This window comes from Nannospalax galili, unplaced genomic scaffold (genome assembly GCF_000622305.1).
Source record: "Nannospalax galili isolate Female #2095 unplaced genomic scaffold, S.galili_v1.0 scaffold619, whole genome shotgun sequence".
NCBI lineage: Eukaryota > Metazoa > Chordata > Mammalia > Rodentia > Spalacidae > Nannospalax > Nannospalax galili.
The window spans coordinates 1,080,876-1,087,097 of NW_008344186.1; the positions used below are offsets into that span (position 1 = coordinate 1,080,876).

At 45.1% G+C, this 6,222-nt stretch overlaps 1 protein-coding gene across 19 annotated transcripts in view; it reads left to right on the forward strand.

The window, feature by feature from the left end:
- The window catches only part of Pcbp3 (poly(rC) binding protein 3), a 322,999-nt gene that overhangs the window by 204,363 nt on the left and 112,414 nt on the right, over window positions 1-6,222 (forward strand). The window contains exon 1 of one of the 19 annotated variants that reach the window (XM_008840446.1): window positions 877-945. The exons of the other annotated variants lie outside the window; for them this stretch is intronic. The gene's annotated coding sequence lies outside the window, so the exon portion shown is untranslated. Of the gene's footprint in view, window positions 1-876; window positions 946-6,222 lie in introns of those variants that run through there. 19 annotated transcript variants of the gene reach the window in all.

The following is a 6,222-nucleotide window of genomic DNA, read 5'->3' on the forward strand; positions in this document are numbered from 1 at the left end:
ACACGGGGGGAGAGAGAGAGAGAGAGAGAGAGAGAGAGAGAGAGAGAGAGAGAGAGAGATTAAAGTAGAAGGGGGTAATTGAGAAGATTATTGGGGGAGGGGGACAAGAGAGGGTAATAAGGGGATTAACCTGATCAGAAAGCATTATGTACTTGTATGAAAATGTCATAAAACCCATTATGTATAACTAATATAGGTAATAAAGACATTTAAAAATATTTAATATTTGTCATGGTTGGAGGACAGCATTTCACAAAACCAGAGAATAAGACACTTCCTGTTGGCTGATGGGCACTGGTATTGCTGCATACAGAGAAGTAGAGGCATCCCAGCAGGGGTTAATGGCTGTCCTTTGTCTGCTATCACTTTGTTCCACAAATAGTGCATTTGTCTAACAAACAGCAGGCTTGGGCACCTGCAGCCCTTCACAAATGTGTGGTTAGACTTCAAAAATGAATCTATGCTGGCTGCTGTTGCAAACTGTTGTGAAAGTGAAGCGCAGAAGTCTAGGCAGACAACCTGGGCGTTGGAGTGTAGCTCTGATAGCAGCTTGCTGCAAGCAAAGGGCAGGGGTGAGGGTGAGGAAGGGAGAGGCACCCATAGAGGAAGGCAAGGGTACTCATAGAAGGTGTCAACATCCGGAGTGGACAAGAGGCCACGTCAGGATTCTCCTGTGTTTCTTCACTGGTGTATGCTGTGAGCCATAAAACAATGTCTAACAACTGCTAATGGATGTCATGCCTAATTTCTGTGAACCTCACAAACTGAGAGGAACTAAAAAGGTCAGGTGGTGTATAGCCTGTGTGTCTTCACATTATTGGCCTTGCCAGGTTCCTCAGGTAATGATGCTTCTCCCTTGCTTTTTGGTAGATGGACAGTCTTCTCGGGGAGCAGGTGGGCTGGCAGGACAGGCGTCCCCAGGCCGGGAGAAGGAGGCGCTCCCAGGTACTCTTGTCCACCCTGCTGGTGACTTGCCCACCCAGCCCCATCCTGTTCCAGACAATGGCCACCCGTGACCCTGCCTGCCTTGACCTGCTTTGCCCACCTGTGCCCACCTGTGCGCCTGCCTGTGCCTGACCTCAGCCCAGAACTCGACCCTCCCTTTTCCAACCCAACTCGGAACTAGTCCTGACTTCTGGTTCCTGCCTTGCTTGCATATTTCTTTTGAGGTTCTTAACCACTTTCACTTAATTACCAGGGACCCCTTTCTGCCATGTCATATCACAGGAACTTCTCAGAAAAGTGATATTCAGAGCCTGTCAGTACTGCCTGCAACTTGTCTATTTTTGTTCAAAGGATAATTTTTAGTGAATGAGAACAAATGCTTACTTCTAAATAATATGGTCTTAAATCTGAGGTAGCTTACAATTCTCATATATACAGGATGTTAGTAATGCTTTATTTGCTTTGTGGCAATTTTTATCAGGTTAGAGACATAGTGAAGGGAGTGAGAGGTTTCAGAGTTGACACTGACCGAACAAGTGATTCTCAGTGAGTTTGGAGGAATTCAGTTGCTACCCAGAGTCAACAGATCAACAGTAGCCAAAGTAACAGTGCCACCCTTTGGTCAGACCTGAGACAGACCCACCAGTGACCACCCTGGACACTGTTCCTAAAGACAGCCATCCAGAGTGGACTTCACAGCCAAGAAAACAAGACAGTGATAGGCTTAGAAGATGAAAGAAAAGGGAACAACAGGAAGAAGTCAAGGCTGAATGGGTACTTACATGTATGTCAGGGTATGTATGCATGTGAGTTTGTGCACAAGTATGTATGCTTATATACCTGTTAGTGCATGTGTATGAGTGCACTGAGTTCACATGGGTGTGGGAATATATGTACATATTTATGTTTATACATGCATGTGTGTGGGTTTGTGCATATATGAATGTGCTTGTGTGGAGTTGTGCCATGGTTGTGCATATTTTTGCTTGTGTATGTGCATATGCATGACTGTATGCACACGTGGAAGTGCACACATGCACTTACAGGATTAAGGGTGGCCTTCTTGAGAAGTTAACATTTTAGCAAAGGAGAGAGTGAGCCATGAAGAGCAGTCAGGCAACATGGCCAGCATGAAGGTTTTGGTGGAGGAATGCCAGGGGCCAGTGTGGCCAGAGGAGACTGAATGAGATAGCTAAGCACTCAGATGCAATGGTAATGTAAATAGAAGAGAGACCTGAGCTAATGGGTCGTTACAGAGTCACCATGACTTTTAGGTAGGGTAGACTCTCAAGGGACCAAGGGTGTGAGTAGAGAATTAGGAACTCTGCTTGTGCTCAGGTGAGAGGCAGTAGTGGGCAGAACCAGGTGATCATCTGGTTGCCCTTCCTTTATCTGCTGAGTATCTCAGGCTTTCTGTCTTTTTCCTCAGGTATGAAATCCACTCTGGATGGCCATCTCTGGGGACATCCCCTCCCCAGTGTGGTCACTGGTGGATCTGTCCCAAGTCTCACCAGAGCTGGCACAAAGCCCATGTTTTACTGCTGTTAACCTGCTGATCTTGGATAGCAGCTCAAGTCTTCTTATTACCTCCTCAGTGTAAGGCAGGTCCTCCCAACAGTGGGAGCAGTGTTTGGAACAGAGGACTTGAAGGACCACCGGGCTCTAGGTCTGGATAACAGGAAGACAGAGTCAGCACTGATGATGTGAAAGGTGAGGTGGAGCTCCAACCTTCAGGCCAAAAGAAGCTTGGAATCCAGAGAAGATCAAGGAGATGTGAATTCGTTCCTGGTTGACAATTCCATGGCACTGTATGATAAGAAAGAGTATGGACTATTGAGTGTCTCAATAGAGACCCTGGCCTGGGGTGCTCCAGCCTCTGTAGTCTAGAGTAGAGGCAGAGGAATAAACAGGAATTGAGCAGGAGTGAAACTAGATACAGGAGAAGTCAGCAGGCATTTGACTAAGGAAACAGCCTCACAGGCCAGGGATGTTTCCAGCCCTGCTGACAGGACTGGCAAGGTGAGAACCAGGACTCAGCATGAGAGTCTGGGAGGTCAGAAGCAGCATTGAGTTGTTTGGGATTCAGGAGAACCAGAGTGGAGGTGGGTGCACATAAGTGAGAAGGGTGGCAGTCACTGGGAAAAGCTGCTCTAGAGAGTTTTACTACAAAAGAAAAGAGCAGGAGGGGGAAGGAAGCCATTGGAAGTGGGAGAAGGAGCCACACAAGCAGAAGGAGGGGGAGCAGGCAGCCTACTGAGGGAAGTGCAGGCACTGTGGGTGCAGTACAGTGGGGTCCAGCAGAGAAGTGCTTCTCTAAGGATGCTATTGGCCATCAGCCCAGAGTGAGAATGGAGAAGTATGAAAACCAAGATTTCCATATGAGATCCATGTATGCACATTAAAGGGTAGTTTCATTTGGTACAATATAAGTTGGAAAATTTCAGAGTGTGACCAGACCAGAAGGGAGAGTTGCAACTGCTACGGTGGGTGGCCTGTGTGTAACTGTGGTATTTGCTTGGTGGTTTGATTTTTCCAACAGTGGTTGTACAGTTACACGGTCAGCGTGGAACTGGCAGAATCACATTAGCAGGGGATGGCTTTGGCTAGTAAGGATGAGAAGGCAAGTAGGGGCAGAGAGAGATGGCCGTGATCTGCACAGACTATAGGGAGACTCTGAGGTGGAGGACAGTAGAAGATAGAATGTCACATCTGACTTCTGGTCCAGTTGTTGGCAGTTGTAAGTTAACTGCTCTCAAAGTAGACTACAACCAAGAAATTAAATATAGACAGACAGATACGTACATACATACATATAATCTGACATACATACACACACAATTAACTTTTTCAAGTTTGTGAACAATACTTGATTTCCATGGTTACTGCTAACTATTTAGCTACACAGCAACTATTATACAGTGGCATAGGGTAATTACAGACAACAGAAATTGCAGGGTAAATCTTAAATAAATACAGAGCAGCTACATGGTTCAGACTCCACTCCTGAAAGTGATGTACAGTTTATTTCTGGGCCTGAGCTGCTTGTGGGGCCCAGGCATCAACCCAGAGCCATGCTTCTGGCCCTCAGCTTTTCCTTACTCTATCACATGATTGAATCCCCGCTACTCTGTGCCTGAACCTCAAGGCAAGTTGCCCCCAGACCCATCTGGCCCTTTCGGCCCCTCCTAGGGTGAAACTGGGAAACAGGTGCCATCCTTCTATGGACCTCGAGGCCAGAAATGTTATTAGTACCTTATAAAGAGTGTTTTGAGTCTAAAGATAGCATATACCACTCTATTGGTGATTGCATTGTAACAGGAGGATTGCTCCTGTCATCTTAATCCAGAAAACACAAAATTTAAGCAGTAGCTACAGCAGGGATGGGGCCAACTGCAGTTAGAGGACCAATGTGTACATTAAGTGACAGAAACAAACAATATGTGTGACCATTGTAGGTCTGAGACATGTGGAGAGCCCTAATGCATGAAGAACAAGAACCCAGATGTACTCAGGAGAGGGAGTGGATAAAGGGTAGCCCCTCCACCCTAAAGTGCTCTTCAGCAGCTCAGGGAGATGTATATCCAACTTACACTGAAAAAGTAGAGAGTGGTTTTGCCGTAACATCAGAAAGCATTCCCAGCTAGCTATAACTCCAGAGAAGGACTGGGAAACACTCCAAGAAGACAGAATTAGATGTGTGCAATCCCAAAACTCCCATTTCTTTTCCCTTGTGATGCTGGAAACACAAGGGTAAATAGAAACAGGTTCCAGGACAAGCAAATCAAGCCTCTAGCATAACTGTGATCTCAACCTATGATCCATCACACGCTTGAGAAGGCTGGAGAAAGAAGCATCACACTCAACAGGAAGAATGCTCAAGAAGAGATTTAAAAGTAAAATCCAATGGGAAAAGGCTCAGGTAGAAGAAGACATTGCTTCCTCAAAAGAAGCAACCCAGAATTTTGAAGGTAAAAGCAAAACTGCAAAAAGCAGGATGGCTTGAATCCCAGAATGAACAAAAATGAAGAAGCAGTAATTAGATGAATAAGCCAAGAACCATTACAGATGCAAACTGTAGAACTGAGAGCTATTCAGAACCCAGACTAGAGGGCCCGTGGCTGTTTTAGAACATAAGCCCTAAAGGGCAGAGAGCTGTTCCAGAACATACCTGTGTGGGACTGAGAGCTGTTCTGGAATCCAGACCTAGAGGACTGAGGATGATTGGAAGAAGCTCCTTGGTCTACAGTGTAAGAATCTGAAAAGGAAAGAACAGAGAAGCCTGGGGGGAAGAGAATGGAAATGTACTTGAATTTTTTTCCAGAGCACTAAGTGTATCAGAGGACTGACCAGCAATGAGCACTGGAGAAAATGGAAAACAACTCCAAGACTCACCAGGATTTTAGGGTACTGCTAGTAAGGAAGAGACCCCAAGTGTTCCGTGAAAGAAGTTGGGGTGGGACTCAGGTTTTGTCAAAGACTTGGCTCTTAATTGGTACCAAACTCAATGAAAAAAAAATTATAATGAGTTTGATTTCAACATCAGGTCCATGTGACCCTATCATAAGCAAACAAGCAAACAAACAAAAAGCAGAAGTCAGATTGCCTTTAAAATGATCTAGAAACAGAAAGTTTGCTTGTGAAAAGAGTACCTAGCAAAGGCTAACCAACTGAAAGTAGGCTAGTGATGTAATTTTCAAGGAAAAATAAAAAAGCTGGGGGCTGGGGAGATGAATCATTGGATAAAGTACTTGCTGTGCAAACATGAGGACCTGAGTTCACATCACCAGAACCAACATAAAAGATAGTCACACATCTTTAACACTAGTGCTTCAGGCAGAAGCAGATGGATTCTTGGAGCTCACTGACCAGCCAGTCAGGCCAATCAATGAGCTTCAGGGTCAGTGAGAGACCCCATCTCAAAAAATAAGGTGGAGAGCAGCAGAGGAAGACAGCGCTGATTTGTGGCCTCCATATACACTCACACGTACCCATACCCACCTGTACAAGAAGATAAATGAGTTGGGGGGAAAAGATGCTTAGTTTCTGTGGTAAGTTATGATCTCTAGGGAGATAGGATCACTATGAATTTTATGTTGGAAGACCTAAGAATAGAAAACCATGATGTGGAACTGCAAATCAAGATGACAAAAATTTCATATGATTGTGAAGGATTTGAATAGCATTCTTTTTTTTTTTAACTTTTACAAAAACTTTATTGAGAATTTCATACATGCATATAAGATGTTTTGATCAAATCCATGCCCACTCCCTCCCCCC